The sequence below is a fragment of the Sphaerodactylus townsendi genome, linkage group LG10 (genome assembly GCF_021028975.2).
Source record: "Sphaerodactylus townsendi isolate TG3544 linkage group LG10, MPM_Stown_v2.3, whole genome shotgun sequence".
NCBI lineage: Eukaryota > Metazoa > Chordata > Lepidosauria > Squamata > Sphaerodactylidae > Sphaerodactylus > Sphaerodactylus townsendi.
The window spans coordinates 28,233,140-28,251,076 of record NC_059434.1 but is presented as its reverse complement, the minus strand read 5'-3'; positions in this window follow the sequence as shown (position 1 = coordinate 28,251,076).

Here is a 17,937-nt window from a genome sequence, read left to right as displayed (position 1 = left end):
TTCTTCTTCTTCCTACCTGTGATTGCAATTCACCATTGCTCTTCAGCTGAATTCTCAAAGAAGCTCCAGAAGCAATCAGTTTAACTAAGACCCAGGAAAACACATCCATTTACTTTCTAAGCAACTAGTAAGTGTAATTCGAAATAAATGGGTCTTTCCCCAGTATTCTAACAGCCCCTTACAACTTGCCATGATAATTATACCAGTCATGAGTGAAAGAAACTTGATTGGCATTGTTCACTTTGGGTTTTTTTTCCCCATGGATATCATCACTGTTTGCTTACACTTCCTGCATTTTGTAGCAGATTCTTCTGCAATGGTGTACATCTGTTGCCACAGCATGCCAGCGTCCCTCTCAAGATTCATAAGGCCAGAGTCCCTAGCACATCTCCAGCCTTCTGTTCATCAGACAGCTCTGATTAGAGCATCTCAGAAGGAATCAGATGAAAACGGTTGGGGTCTGTTCCTGCTGAAACATACACCAGACAGCAGGAAGTAGGATGATGATCAGTCATGTGGTTTAGCCCACCCACTGGTACACGATGGGAAGCCAAACAAATAGACACCTTGGCAAATACCATCTAGGCAGCAGGAGGTGTTCCTAGGGAGAAGTCATTTCCTTTTTAACAATTAGAAGCAACACCATCCTGCACCAGCCAGCCTGTTTTCTTTGCCCCTAAAAAGGTAAAGGGAATATTAACTCTGAGAAGGTCTGCTTTGCTATACAGGGAAATCACTGGATTGGCTTTGTAGTCTTTCTTTCTTGTTATAGCTGAAAATATGGAACAAGTTTAAAGTAGATTTGTACTTTTTTCCCATTACAACTGAATAAAACCTGTCTTACCTTGAACACACAGACCGACCAGCAAAGCATCTTCCATTATCTTGGTACTATCCATTGCAATTTTACAATGTAAAGTGTTACAGAGCATAAGTGTGTGATACAATGGGCCAGATCTGGAAACAGACTTTTCTCTGTGATACACCTGTGAAGATGCCAGCCACAGATGCAGGCAAACCTTTAGGTACAAGATCCACCAGACCACGGCCACACAGCCCAGAAAACCTACCAGAACCAGTTGAATCCGGTTGTGAAAGGCTTCAACAATACAATTAGAACTGCAGTTCAGTAGGATTTGTATCAACAGTTCCAATCAGGCAAGATTAGCCAGATGGAATCGCAAGTGGACATCCTGATGGTACAGGTATCTGGCTTCAGGAATGCAAGCAGAGTTCCCCTGCTGAGTAGCCCTGTCACAGTTCACAATGGAAATTTTGTAAGACCTGGAAAAGGAAAGCCTAGGAAAGCATGACTACCATCCCAGGCCAAGGACATCCAATGAGCCTTTATGAATGTACATCATTAACTAAATTTTGCTCACACACATCAGCTTTCACTAGCAGTCATTTTGCTCTATTATGGGTATCAAAGGAATAAAGGCAAAGCCATGGAGTAAGATATTATTTAATCTGAGCAGCTCCACATTGGTTGTCAGAGCTGAACAGGGACTGATTTTGATACTTCCAGTCTTTGGTGGAAGGAGACAGTTGCTGTCAGGAAAGGAATGTCCTCATTACATGGCATTGTTCATCCTCAGACAGCCCTCTGTAATAGCTGTGTTCTGTTCTCACTTTTTTTCAATATCAGGAATACTGTCAATCACTGGCTGACGCTGGCTTAATGAGAGGCACTCAGCTCTTCTGTCCTGCTCAGGTTTCTGCCTGCCATTCTGTGGAGGAGATGAGGCAGTTTTCAGTCCATTGCCCAAACAGAGAAGGCGTTCTTTTCTTTCCACTGCCAACTGAAATTTTGTTAATGCAACATGTTATGCGAAAGCAATACCTATCTAGGTTTAATATCAGCTTCATTTTGTTCCTTTGAGTTAAAATGTTTAATAAGATGCACATTTTATTCTTCCCGGACAAATACGGTGGAAGGGCAGAAAGAAAGGCAGCCTCGACATGCAAGAAGGAAACAGGGAAGCAGCTGGAGTAGAATAAAATGTAACATATGAAGCTACCTGATCTTCAGTTGGCCTACTGGCCCAATGCCATTTGCTCTAACAGCACCTCTCTACAGCCTCAGCCTATCTTTGTCAGTCCAGATTCTGGTAGTTTTTGAACAGGAGATGTTGACAACTGGACTTTTTGCACAGTCAACCAATTCCCTAAGGTCCCTCCTTCACAACTGCTAATGGCTCACTTCAGAAAGCCTTATGTTTTACATTAAACATGTATTAGGAACCATGTACGCTGTGTGAAGTTCTGAGGAAGGGCCGGATAAAAATGTGACTAGACAGATGGACAGACAGATAGAAACAGACAGACAAAGGTGGATTCAGACAGCATGAATATCTTTAGGATGTTATAAAAAGATCCATTTTGGGATTTTGTGTTCCCACAGCATGGAAGAACATAAGTGTTGTCAGATCTTTTTCCCCACCTCCTGCACAGAGCTCTTGTCAGTTTCACAGCGGCACCTGCCATTTTGTGTGCTGCAGGAGATTTTCCATGGAGATTCCCCATGAAGGTTTCCTCTGCTTGCAGCTCAACAGTTTGCTATCTTGCTGTGAAAATAGATGAATAAAGTTTGTTTAGCCTATTGGTCCCATGCACATGTCATTTTTCCTTATTTTGTGTTGAAGAGGCTGTCTGTGAAGCAACGGCAACACAAATATGCACATATTGCAGCTTCTTTAGTCATGTTGCTACAGCTTCGCAGACAGCCCCCTCAAAACAAAAAAAAGGAAAAACAACACATGTATGGGATTGCTGGGTTAAAGAAACTTTATTCATCAATTTTAGACAGAAAAATAGTAAACAAATGAACTGTAAACAGAGGAAACCTCCATGGGGAATATCCATGGAGAATCTCCTGCAGCACACACAATGGCCGATACAAGTGGTGGAAATGAAAGTAAGGGGTTTGGGCAGGAGAAATAATGCATTTCTGCCAGCTGGCATTTGCTCAGCAGGAAAGAATCATCCTCAACCCAGGCTGGGGGAGGGGGGGGAGATCACCAGTTTAGCGATTTTTGAAAAAAAAACAGGTTGAGAGGAATAGAGTGATGAACTCATTTCAGGGAAGAGACCTGTGTGAGGTTCTTCCCCAAAATATAACATCCTAGAGACATTATGTTCATGTTGTACGGAATCCACCAAAGACAGACATATAGATGACATTGTCATTTATATTTCCCATTCATGATTCTGCGTTGCCACTCCATAGCTCTTTCCACACAAGTCCCTGAAAACATTTTGCAAGTGTTTTCTAAACCCCCCATTTGTCTGCACTCACCCTCTCAATAACACTTCCCAGCCGCCATTTTGTGGTTGTTCCAGAACTGTTTTTAGAGATCTGCAGGGTCAATATTGCGAGACTTCAAAGCCTCATGCTGAGATTCACTAGGGATCATATCTACATAGCTACGTATACAGGAAACCCCCCCCCCAAAAAAAACAAAATTATTACAAAAATACAGCATCACACTTCCAGCTCAAGTTCAGAAAATGATGCCAATGAGAAAGTCTGGGGAGAAATGTTTTAAAGAGCTCCGATAGGAAGTAAAAAAGGTTCCACCAAAGAATTGCTTCCAGAGAACCATTTTGAAACAAGGATGGCTTGGGAACAGCATGTAAATAAAATGTTTTGAGGCAGGAAATAAAACATTTTGGGCTAAAACCCATGCAGAACTCCATGGAGGAAACATTTTATTTCTTGCCTCAAAACATTTAATTTGGTTTGTATGAAAGGGCCCATATCTCCTATTTCCATGTATGAAAAACCATACATGCTTCTGTTTCACGGCATGAAGGTATACCAAGAAGGCCTAATTAGCTGTACTTTGTTGTACATCTTTGTTACCACTGTTACCATTGAGAAAACACTGTGTATACAGATAATACGAATGTAAGATATGCACACAAAATTGGAAATCAAATGTACATATCATAAATGTCTAGAATGGTTTACAGACCAAGCTACTTTGAAACAAGTGGAATTGTTTTCAGTCCAGCTTACTTCTGCGAAATGGTGCTTAAGATTAGAGTCTTAGGTTTAGTTGGTTCCATTGCATCAGAGTTAAATAATATTTAATCATCATGTTTAATAATGTTGATATCAATGGTCCCCATGGAATGTGAAACTTTCTTGTCACAGCCAATATAGATACAGCCCAAAAATATCACTCCCTCATAGACAGTACTTATAGGCATAGTTCATTATTAATATTCCTCTGTCTATCCAAGATACAAAAGTAATTTCAAAATGGTAATTAAGTCTTTGAAAAGTATCCAGTTAGTGTGGGAAAAAGCACTCTGATTATGCAGTTCACTATCTAAATTGAATTGATAGGGGATATTAAAGGCATTAATTTCTCAAGCTATGCTGCTTGAATGAACTCCCACCTTTTCTATCTGTACTGTTGGCACAAGCATTTACCTGTACCAGTAACTGACTATATGGGCCATCTCAAATAACCAAAGGATAATAAAATGGTTATTGGAACTGTCTGCCCAAAGTCATGGCATCCAACATTGGAAGTTCCATTGGGGCTAGCCTTTTGAAGTTTGTTCAGAGAACTGCTGGCTCTTGTGTTACACAACTACACATACCGTAGAAGCTGCCTTCTACAGAGTCAAACCATCAGAACTTGAATGGTCCAGGGTCTCATGCAGAGATCTTTCATGATATCTACTACTGAATCTTCTAACTGCAGGTGCTGAGGACTAAATCTGGGACCTTCAGCACACAAAGCAGACGCACTACTGCTGAGCCCTTGCCCCAAAGCAGCACCATATAAAACTTTCCATGGAGTCAGCATGTTTTCGGTGGTGTTAAATTCCACCTGAAACATCAGTGTCACAGTTTAGGGAACACTCTTACACACTTCAGATAGAAATTCAGCCTTTATGTAGGAGTTGAACCAATTTTGCTTGACTTATCAACTGTGTACCTTTTTGGAAAAGGGAAATCTTACCAAACGATAAGAGGCTTTGCCCCTGCAGCCCAGGGCAGTTGGATTCCATTGCACACATTCTCCTCCACTGCCCACTTTACCAGAAACCAAGATCCAGCTTATTATTACAAATAATTGACTCTATGAAAACCCTGACAGAGCTTGATAAAGTAAATATGCTCTTAAACTGTAATGACCTTGACTGTTGTCTCACAGTGGCAAAGTTTCTGGCTGAGGTTTGCGAACTGAACTTATGATCCAGTGTGAAGTTTTATCTAGTAATTTTAACTGTATTTATATTGTATGTTCTGTATGCCAATAAAGGCTTATTGAAATTGAAAAGGGAAATCTTGGAACAATTATCTACAGTCTGATCTCATATTTAGATTTCTGCAATGCATTCATTTACTTTGGAAATACTTTGAGGACTGTTCAGAAACCCCATCTACCATGGAATGCCAAATACTGCGGCAAGGCATAATCTACATGAGAGTCTGTCTTTCCAGTCTTGAAGGCTCTTATCCTATAGCTCTTGACCTGAGGGTGGTAGCACAATGCTGGGCAGGAGACTGGCTAGCAGACAAAGAACTGCCAGACTCTCAGCAGCCATTCACCCTTTTCCTATATACTTCGTAAGCTTCTGCCAATGTGCCATGCTCATTCTTCCTATATTTATCAATGTCATATCACTGCAGACTATACTGATTAGCAGATGACAGGGCTTCAAGAACACAGTGGATGTTATGGCTGGGAATAAGATTACAGCATGTTGGACAGGCCTGCCTGAGGGCGGATAAGGCAGGCTCTCTGAAAGACCTTCTTGCCCGCGGTTTTATCGTGTGATACCTGACAGAGACAAGTCTTGAAAGAAACAGCTGGGAGAGCAGATATTAGCTGCTTGAAATGTTGTGTATTGAGCTGTGTAGATGCTAATCCAAAGTCATTTATAAACTTGTCTCTACCCACACTTGCTTAAATATTTTACCACACAACAATTGTTATTAATGTGATTGCACTTGACAACTCAGTCATTATGTGCACTGAACAACTGATTAGGTAGCTAATGTCTAGCGGCAGAATGATGGTCCATTAAAGTTCTGATGGAAAACATTAATACGACTTGCGATCTACACTTTGTAGTCTATTATTGTCACCACTGCATCTGTTAAGAGGGGAGGGGTTGGGGTTAGAATTAATGTAAGCATAATCACTTTATGATTTATGGCTTTCTTAATATGCTACCATCTGTTTGTAAGGTACCTGACCAAAATATGGCCCCCAAAATAATGATCGAACTCGCTTTTTAACATTCCGGGAAAGTTCCCAGTGGGCTACAGAACTGCTGCTGAGGGCCAGAAACAGGCAGAGACAAACCTGAGTCAGCATCTCTACTGGTGCTGCAGGAATCATTTGCCTCAGATGGTTCATCTATGTTTAGGGTCAACTGATCAGTTGCCTCAATCTGCGTTGCCACTGGAAGCAATAGGTAGGTCAATGCCCAATGCTGGCATTGCTGGACAGGTCTAAGCAGAGCAATATAGTTAGCTTGGCTTGTTCTTGGACAATTAAAACTTCTTTGCCCAGCCAAAGCCTAACAAATAAAGTAATTAATGAAACAAAATGAAAGTATGCCATTCAACTCTGGTGGCGCCCCCCATAACCCCAAAGTTGGGCACCAGCATATTAAAGAAAGGAGCTGGCAGCAAGATATTGAGGAACATTTCTTGGAATAGAGACATTTCTTGTTTGGTCTCCTACATTGCCAAGAACAAACAGCACTCACAGACCTCATTTACTGGCAAGTTGTGGCAACGCACACATTGGACGGGGTATATCCTCTCCCATTTTCCCTGTTTCCTTCCCTCCAATTTACTATGGAAAAAGAAAATGAGGGGAAACTACCATTTATAGATGTTCTAGTCATCTGCAAACCTAACCAACAATTGGGCCACACAGTCTACAGAAAACCCACGCATGCTGATAGATATCTACATAAAAACTCCAATCAGTACCCAGGACAAAAAAGGCACACAATAAAAACTCTGGTAGATCGTGTAAAAAGAATCTGCGAAGCCCACTTCCTTCAAAACAAACTGAATCACTTAAATGGGGCTCTATAGGCCAGTAGTTTACTACAGATATCAGAAACGCTTCAAGACCAGGAACAAACCACAAGTATGAGGATAAACAGCCACCCAAAGGAAGGTGTTTTTACCATACATCAAGGGAATCACTGATCTAATAGGGAAACTGATGAGGAAACATAACCTCTAAAAAATCTTCAGACCCCCAAGAACATTCAACAAATGCTACATTTAGCCCGCAACTGCAGTCTCCTTTGAGTGTCATGCTGTCCAAAAGGACACTCCTCAGGGGTTGGACTTGCATTCAATTTTCTGCAATAATGAGCCCCACAAAACTTTAGGTAAACACAGCTAAGCTTCCCATATGTTTGAAAGACAGACGTAAGTTGCACAGGAATCATGGCTCAGACAGATAGCACATGATTTGCATGCTGAAATCTGGAACAGCACTCCTGAAGTTTAGGTTTACTTGTTTGCTTTTCCGCAGAATGGTCATGACAATGTTCTTTTCACAATCCTCATACTCAGATAAATAAAACTATGTTTCGGAAAGCAAACACAACATATAAAATATTGATCAAACCATCTGCAGAAGAGCGCGCAGGTTTTCAGGTGAATAGATGAGAACCGATGCAAGCAAAATCTGGTCCAATAAAAGAGTGATATTTCCTTGCCATAAGTAGTATAATGCCACTCTACATCACACATCCATCATCTAAATATCCCTGGTTTACGCTCATTTAGACATTACTCAAAGACTGACATCTTCACAAGCCACTCAATTTCACAGATTTCATTTCCCCCATATATGATCTGTTTCCTTCCTCTATATTTCAAGAGCAAAACTGTTGAGCAATGGCTTTCTTACATGATCAAGCTAATATTTATGCAAGCCAGGTGAAGTCTACCTTTTGCCTTAAAAAAACCCCACTATGTTGCAGTGTGAATACTTATTAAAAGGATTGCTCCAAAAGAGCATTGATTTCTGGATGAAACCGATTACCAAAATCCTTATATTTGTTCAGCTTCAGGCAGGCTTTGGAAAAGAAACTGCTTTGATCACCCTGGTGGATAAGATAAACTAGGAAATAAGCTACACCGGAGAGAAGTTCTCATAGACTCTTTGGAGGTGTTCCTTGTAGCAGAAGTCTGCAACCTTTGGCTCTAAGACCAAATACAGCTCTTAAAAACTGACAAGGGAATTAATAGTTCTACTGTCCTGTTCTCCTTTTAGATTTCTTTTTGCATGTCTTTCCCAAAACTATGGTCTGAGGATACAGTTGGACTCTACATTGCTCCTTGATTTTGGGGCACCTTTTACTCTCTTAGACTACAAGGGTGAAAGTAACTTAAGTTTCTTACACTGTAAAGGAGAAGATGCCGCTTTATTACTGGTTCTCTGTGCAGGCTCTTATGTTATTGAACCAATCACAACCACCCTTAGATAAGGACAGCCTCGCATACTCTGTTACTCTGTTTGCCTCCATATTGGACTAAAGTAATGTGATTCACATTGTGTGCCTTTGCAGACTGCTCAAAATCCTCCATTATTTCTACAGTTGTCTATAGTCTGTCTCAGAAAAAGATGTTAGTAGGGTTGGATATTCCTCCACCACAGAACACAACATGCCAGACTTTCTTTGTTGCAGCATACTCCACCTGGATTCTAGTACCTACCTAGCCCTGCCCCCTTCCCATCCATTTGAAAGTAAAAATATATTTTGGCATGCAGTTTAATTATAGAACATTATGGTTTTAAACAATGGTTTTGACAAAGGCAAAAAATGAATAATTCTCATATTAGTTCAGCATCATATTCTAATGTAGAAGCATACAATTTTCTCAACTGCTGCCTCTCAACTAACTGTACTAGCATCTTTTTCTGACTGGTTGTTGTGGGTTTTCCGGGCTGTGTGGACCATGGCCACACAGCCCAGAAAACCCACAACAACCACTCGAATCCGGTCGTGAAAGCCTTCGACAATCTTTTTCTGAGACAGAGTAAAATTAATTGGTGGAGTCAGTTGCAGACAATATAACATATTGATGTTAAATTAGTTGCACTGGCTCAGTTTGTTCCTTAGCACAATTCAGAGTGCTATTTCTAACCTTTAAAGCTGTAATTGTCTTCTTTGGCCCTGGTTACCCATAGTGGTGAGCAAACCCCCTTTAATTCACTTTAGAAATTAGCTCAATATTTCTCTGAAAAGTCCCAGAGTTGGGGTGAAGTTCTCCGAAACCTTAACAATCAACCTTCAGAGACTTTTGCAGAGTTCTGTCTGAGCTACAATTAGTGTTCATTATTAGACAAATATGAAATTGGGATCAAAGCCAAAGAAACCATCAATGAAAGAGTCTCCCTTGAATTGTGAGTTGCCTGGACCTTTGTCAACCCCACCACATGGAGATCTGCATTTCCCCCCTTTTAGAATTCTTTGCAGTTCAGCCAGCTGCACTCCTGCACTGGGATCTTAGTTTGATACCAGGACTGGAAGCTACAGACAGTGGCGTACCTCTCATAGGGACATGTGGGGTCACATGTTCCCAGCAGAGGCCATTTAGTCACATGGGGGTGGAAAATCCCCACACGCAGCCACACCCCTCTGTTTCTGACTGACTGACAGCCTCCCTGGGGTCAGTCATGTGCCCACTCCCTCATCCCACTGATAGGCCCCTGCTGCCCCCAGCAAGGGGCCAGGGGCGGGGGGGGTGCCCAAGGTGAACAGCCATCCTGGAAGGAAGGAAGGCAGCCTGCAATTGGGGTGGTCACACCAGGCGAGGTGAGTGGCCCACTTGCAATTGGGGTGGCCAACCCAGCCAACCCCCTCTGGAGAACTGCTGGGATCCCCAGTCTGCAGCCATCACCTGTTTATTTCTTGAGGGGAGGAAGACCCAGCACACCCCTCTGGGCTGGCCCGGGTCCGCAGCCAGGTGGTAACTGACAAAGAGGGATGGAGGTGTTGGAGACCAATGGTGGAAGGACTTGGCAAGTAGGGGGAGGTAGGTAGGCAGGCAGTTTGTGCACGTGGACACTCCCCCCATCCCATGCAAAAAAAATTCTTTGGTCGTGGTGGGGGAGGGCGGCTACCCATGGGGGCGCAGAAAACTCAGGTTTTGCCACCGGCTACATTTTCCCTAGATACGCCTCTGGCTACAGATCATTCTTTCTCTCCCATCCCCCCCCCCAACTTCCCAACATACCCTTTAAGCAGGATAACTTGCTCAGATTCTTAGTGCTTAGAATCATTATTTTATTTGCTAATTCCCCAGCCTTGATTCTTTGTATGATTCCTCTTTCATTAACTTTATTCTCTATGAGTCCTATGTGGAATTCTTTTTGCATCTTCCAATTGTGGTACTGATTGTTCACCACAAGACCTTTATTGCTGATAGATGGATCATTGTTGTAACCTGTGTTTTCAACTATTGCTAAGATTTAAAAGCCAACTACATAAAGACTATAGTTTGTCTACTTTGGATTCCTTAGATCACCTTCTGTGAACATGAACTGCGCTCAAAGAGCAGAACTGTGATCATACATACCATGCGTCCAGGTCATATATATATATTTGACCATGTGCAACGTTAATTTTTGTAGGTGCATTCTCAGAATCTTGTTTTATATTCCAAGCAAGGAAATGATGCTCAGCTGTATAGACTGTAGAATTACAAACTGGACATTTCCTGTTCCATACCATTTCTTCACAAGTTTCAGTGATTTAACTGGCTACCAAATGTAATAGCTTTCCTAGTACTATGGCCTGTACCGAGACCCTGAAGAGAGACCCTATGACAGGGGTGGCCAACCTATGGTACCCCAAATGTTCATGGACTACAATTCCCATCAGCCCCTGCCAGCATGGTCAATTGGCAGGGGCCAATGGGAATTGTAGTCCATGAACATCTGGAGCACCATAGGCCACCCCTGCCCTATGAGATCCAGTTAGCAGGGATACGGAGCTGGATTTTCATCACCTTTACACTCTCTCTGCAGATCTTCGTTTTCAGGAAGGACCTACCCAGTTAGACCTATTCTCACCTTCTGGAAAGATCATAACCCCTTTTCCTGTCAGCAGGCGAGTCAGAAGGTGAGTCAGACTAATGACCCAGTCTTTGCTTTTTGTTGTTGCCTCTTGCTTCTGTGGCTGTACTGTGCATGTGATTCCAGCAGCCAGATGGGTGCGTCTTATAGGCTCAGTATTTCAGAATGCTAAGAAAGCATCCTCCCTGAAGCAACCAAAAAGGAATATGCTACAACCATACCAGCTTCCTCAGCCCATCTCTCTCCTTCATCTAGCATCAGCACTTCCTCTCTTTGCCTAGCTAATTTTCTCCATGACTCCTCCCCACCCCCCTCCCCAAACGTCCCAAAAAGACCTTTTGTGCATTTCCTTTCATTTACAGCTTTTGGGTAAGCAAGTATCTAATTAATTAAATGAACATCATCTATCATACTTAATCTCTCAACTTAACTGTCATTAATTAGCCGCTTTCACATAAGTTGTCTCAGCAGGATGGGAATATACAAAGTAACCTACCCTTCAGTACCACTCAAAATCCAACTCCATCATGCTCTGCAAATGGATGCTTAGTAGACTCTGCAAAGTGCAGTGTCGACTTTTTGTTACTGATCTACCATGTTATTTCCCTTCTGTACAGAAAGTCAGAAGATGTCCAAGGAAAGATGATCATTAGTGTGCCAAAAATATGGAACTAATACTACCCCTTATAAATGCTCAAGTGTCTTTTTCTAATTACAAACACTCACTCGATGTAAATCTGACTTGACTATTAATGTTCACAATGTTTAATCCCCAGGCCACAATGAGCCTGAATCAACTCTGTGGAGATGGACAACAAAAGAAAAGCAGAAGTCCATGTAAGTGTGAAACGTCAGGATTTTAAATGCCTTTTTAAAAAAAATTAATGGTTTAAAATAAACTATTTAATGAGTTTTGAAAACCGATTAAATGGTTGTAAGAAAAGACAGCAGGCAGTATAACTCAACCAGAATGGTTCTGGTGGGTTTTCCGGGCTGTGTGGCCGTGGCCTGGTGGATCTTATTCCTAACGTTTTGCCTGCATCTTCAGATGCTGGCATCTTCAGAGGAGTATCACAGAGAAAAGTCTGTTTCACACTGTGAAACAGTCACAGATGCCAGCCACACAGCCCGGAAAACCTACCAGAACCAGTTGAATCTAGCCATGAAAGCCTTTGACAATGCATCAGCCAGAAGGGTCTGCGCCCCACCTTTAACTAATACACCAAACTCAATCAGTCTTCTAAATGTAATTAATCCATATCAGACACTTGAGGAAACATCCCCAAATCACCCCGAAAGTCCCACCTCTTCCCCAGGACTCTGAACCAGTCCTTGTAATTTTGGCCTCAGGAGGAAGGAGAATCAAATCTTTCCTTGAGGTTTAATAATTGTGACTCAGTTACAAAATGGTTACTCTCACTGGATCAAATCTGTAGCCTACAGGGTGAAGGTGAGATACTGAAACAAAACATTTCTACACAACATCTTGAGCCTGTCAAATATCTATGGAAAAGTGATTTCTACTTAACTCATAGTCTTGATCTAGTAAGTTTCCAAATAAGCTCCACCCATGATCTTTAGGAAAGGTCAGAGTGGGGGACTGGACATTCTTCAGTCCAGAAGCCTCAGTGTCTCTCCCAGCCCCCAGACACCACATTTCTACTGTGAGCCAGCATAGTATAGTGGTTAAGAGCAATGGACTCTAATCGGAAAATGATATTTGATTCCCTACTCCTCCATCTGAGTGGCAGACTATTATCTGGTGAACTGAATTTGTTTCCTCACTCCGGGCCCTTTCTGCATGGGCGAAATACAGCGGCCCAGGGACGGCAAAAATGCCGTCCCTGGGCTGCTATTCACACAGGAGGCGCTGCTGTATCGCAGCAGTGCCGTCCTGGCTGCCCAGGAGCAGCGTGAAGGCGCCACTTTAAACCTCGCTCAACAAGCGAGGTTGTTGCAAAGTGGCGTCTTCCCATCGGCGCGGTGTGAACCGCACTGCTGGGAAGATGCTGCTTTCCCCATTCCCTCAACTGACCTTCCTGTCCAGCGTCGCTCTGGAGGGCTGCAGAGACCCGTCCATGCTGCCCTCCGACCCCTGGAGTTTTGAGGACAGCGTGGGCAGGTCCCTGCAGCCCTTCAGAGCGTCGCTGGACATGAAAGTCAGTGGAGGGGGCTGACCGAGAGGCTGCTCCATGTGGAGCCGCATCTCTTGCTGGGGGGGAAGTAGGGGCCGCTCGCACACTAGTGCGTGAACGGTCCCCAAGCCTCCACCAGCATAAATTATGCCACATGTGCGGAAAGAACCTCCTACATATGTTGCTTGCTGGGTGACCTTGGAATTCTGTCAGGAGTTTGTAAGTCACATTGAGTCTTCTTACAGAAGAGAAAGGTGGGATATAAATCCATACTCTTTTTCTTCTACTTCAACCTTCTGCTGACAGACTAAATCCAACTGGCCTTCTGGATAAAGTTATTGCATAAAAGTCATTGGGGAAACCAGAAATAAGGAAGATCAGTAATTAGGCTTAAAACAATTTACAGATCACACAAAGCTTTGGCTTGGCGCATTTAAGTCATAATGTTTCAGATATTAACCCTTGGTGCACAGAAGAGTTAACAGCCAAGGGTTTTTTTAAATTATTCTTGAGGTAAAGACTGGCCTTCCCTTATTTGCAGGTTTCTCGTAGTGTGAATGTAAGCTGTTCTCAGAAACTATGATTATTGGCCAATTTCCCTGCAGAGGCGAGCTCTGAGAACAACTTTTTTTCCTAATGCATTCACTCTGCTAGCCTGCTTTATCACTAAAGACAAACTCCAAGACTTCCAAAGACTCCTGAAGAAAGGATTATCAGCCTATTAAATTATTGTTGACTGATCTCTTGGCGTAATAAATGTTGGTTGGTTGGATTAGCCACCTACCCCTCTGTAAGCACAAACATTCTCTTCAAATATTCACTGGTTTAGCAGGCTTATAGACAAAGCAGACTCTGAGATCTAAATAGTCTCCAGAGACAAATTCTCTCTCAACTAACATTCTGGAAAAACAAACCATATCAATCTGATCTAAGCTGACTGTAGCACGTGAACATATTTAGATCCTGTTTACACATATGTTCATCTCTTAGTCAGAAACAGCCTCAGTGCATTCAGTTTTAAACAGATAAGCCCAGGGACCAATTCCTGGGTAAATCTGGGGTTTGAATCGTGTGTTCAGCTTCACCCATGATTTCTACAACGGTGGATCATTGCATTCAGCAATCTAATATTACAGCCTTTTCTTCCTCATTTCCCCCTCCTATGTGGCTTCCCTTTCCCACAAGGACACCAGCACCCCCCCCCCCCCCACCTGCCTGCAACTTCATCATTTTTATGCAGGCACAGAAAAAAACATGTGTTTGTTCATCGTTTTAACGTTTTCCCATTTTTCTGCAAATCACAGAGGTCTTCCAAAATTGCAGAAGTATCTGTAATGTCAGTGTGGCCCTAGTCCACAGATTTAAGTATCCTGAGATTAGGCCAACATTAGATAGAACATGGATGTCAAGATGCTTTGACTCAACTATTAGATAGAAGGTGTATGTCAGATGTGCTACACCTGGGTGCACACCATTGGCATCATGTGGAGTGAAAAATCTCCCCCCAGACTCCCCTTCACGTGGGGGCGGATTGGGGTGGGGGCATGTCCGAGCAGGTTGTGCCCAGATGCAGTTTCCTCTCCCTCCATCCCTGCATACAAGATGTTGGAGATTTTCATAATCAAAGACAATGTGCCAGCTAAAAGCTCCACTAAAATACATGGCACCAGGAGTTACTGTTTTTCTTCACATGGGGTAGCTGGAGAACAGGGCACCTGTGATAAGAATATATATGTGCGTATTAAGGCAAGCCATTTTATTATGTGTATTGTTATGGGTATTAGAGAAATGTAAGATTTAAGCAAGACATTAGCTCTTGCAGGAAGCTGTAAATTCACATGTAGCTAAGGTTAAAAGAATGCAAAAATTGAAGCCAAGAGAGATAACGGGGAGAAAAACAGACTTGGTTGATATAGCAACCCAAATCCTGGTATAGGGCAAGAAAAGGTATGACATAAAGAGCATGCCCAAATATGAGAGAAGGTAAAAGTGAGCAAAAGTGGGGGGTGGGATGTCTGGAGCAGCCCAGCCAATGAGTAAAGAAACAGGATGTGTAAGCTCAGGAAGGGTATAAGTAATGTTTGCAAACAATAGAGCTCTGAGACGCCTCCCTGAAGCTCACAGGAGATCTCCCGAAACTGCAGTTTTGAACAAATAAAATTTTGAAACAGAGGAATCTTTTCGAACTGGTTTATTTAACCGTAGCAGAATTTTGCTCTCTGTACCTATTACCTGTACCTTTTCGCAACTGTACAAAGGGAATTTTTTGGCACTATGAGCTTTTATCATTCTCACATAAAAACTTCACAACCAAATTTCTCATTTCTACACAGCAAAGATAAAGAAACCCTGTGCTCATTTCACCCTGGTTGTCCTGTTTTTTGCACCCACCGAATGTAAGAGATTCATATTGTATGTGACAATGGCAAAATATCTTTACTCTGCAGGGAAATAAGGTTTTTTTCTCTTTGCATGTAGGTCATTTCTGAATTCATATGTTCTCTATAGCAACACGAGCATTATGGATTATTATGTCAAGACTTCCTTACTGACAGGCTGGGAATTTGGGTTGCAATTAATATTTTTGTAAGGAGCTTGTAAAATGCTGATTTCACATATTACCGAAAGAAATTAAAGCGATCAGAGAGCTGAAATGTGCATCCTCTTTAGCTGGAAGCGAAATGTGGCAGAGTATATCTTTCAAACACAGGGGCAAGGGACAGAAATTAACACAGAAGCACTCTACAAATCAACTAGACACGAATTCCAAACAGAGCTGGATTAAGAGAGTATAATAAAACTGTCCGGAGAGAAGATCAAAGCATAATTGCAATGGGGGAGGAGCGGAACTAACCAATGCATTCAAGTTTCAAAAGGCTACATTTGAAGTCTATTTGTTAAACTAACACCAAAGCATGGGGTGCTGCTGCTCCGCAGCTATGTTTCTCAACGGAAACCAACAGTTTAAAGGGTTTAATTCTGCTTAGGACAGCATATAAAACATTTTGTTAATGGAACGGTAAAAATTTTGAATCATTCAGGGTAAAATGAACATCAACAGCAGCATGACCCAACATGAGTCTTGTGGACTAAACTCAGCGGTGGGATTCAGCAGGTTCGCACCACTTCAGCAGAACCGGTTGTTAAAATGGTGCTTGTAAACAATCAGTTATTAAATTATTTGAATCCCACCACCGGAACCGGTTGTTAAATTATTTGAATTCCACCACTGACTAAAGTGAATGACAGGTCTTATCAAACAGACAGTTCAGTGTATTGTTGAAGGCTTTCATGGTCGGAACCAACTGGTCCCACTCACTGCCACCTGCCACCCAGGCCTCGCCCCGCCTCATGGCTCCCAGCCGGCAGCTGGCAGTCCCTTCTGCCCTCCCCTCTGGGTAGAGCAGAAGCAACTGAAAGGCTCTGTCCTTGGCTCCTTTGCTTTTATAAGCACAGGGGCAGGGCTTGGGGGTGGAGCCCCATCCCATGCCCAGTCCCTGTGTTTATAAAAGCAAAGGAACTGAGAACGGAGACTTCCAGTTGCTTCTGGTCTTCCCAGAGGGCTGCCAGCTGGGGCCAGGAGCTGAGGGGGGGTGTGGCTTGGGGAAGGTGTCTTTGGGCTTCCTTGACCCTGCCCACATCAATGACAACATGGGATGGGCCGAGGGTGCCTGAAGACAACAAGGCAGCAGGACTTCCTGCTGCCTTGCCATCTTCCTGGTCACATGGGGGGGTGATTTTGCTCCTGGGCTCAGAGGGTACAGAGGGTACCCCCCATCCCTAGGCAGATACGCCACTGGTTAGGCTTAAACCAAACTGGTAGCAAAAGATGCTTCCTAAAATGCAATAGTGATTTCCCATTTCTGAGACAGCTTTTAAAGGAGACAAATTCATGGAAGAAAGGTGTGAATAAGTTTCCTCACTGTATTGTTGAAGCCTTTCATGACTGGAATCACTGGGGTGCTGTGTGGTTTCCAGGCTGTGTGACCGTGTTCTAGCAGCATTCTGACGTTTCACCTACAACTGTGGCTGGCAACTTCAGAGGATCTGTGTCTGAGATCTGAGATTTGAGATCCTCTGAAGATGCCAGCCACAGATGCAGGCGAAACGTCAGGAGAGAATGCTGCTAGAACATGGCCATATAGCCCGGAAACCACACAGCACCCCAGTTCTCTCACTTCCTGACCGTCAGAAACTGGCTCTTCCCCAAAGTTGGGAACCAGGTCCATGGCCAACCCATACTAACAACCAGATATCTCCAAGGAATCATTAACAACACAAGGCACCGGAATTGGAAGCAATTAACAAAGTTAAAATAGCCGTTCTTTATTGGGATTAGTGCAGAACAATAAAACAGATAAAAGCACTTAAACAACAATTAAAATTAAATAAAACTGCTATTCCCAACTAGGAACTAACTCACTTCTGCAGTCGGCAAGAGTTTATCAAGCAAAGGGAGCAGCAGTGGCATAGCGGCTAAGAGCAGGTGCACTCTGATTTGGAAGAACCGGGTTTGATTCCCCGCTCTGCCGCTTGAGCTGTGGAGGCTTATCTGGGGAGTTCAGATTAGCCTGTGCACTCCCACACACACCAATTGGGTGACCTTGGGCTAGTCACAGCTTTTTGGAGCTCTCTCAGCCCCACCCACCTCAAAGGGTGTTTGTTGTGAGGGGGAAAGGGCAAGCTCCTTTGAGTCTCCTATAGGAGAGAAAGGGGCG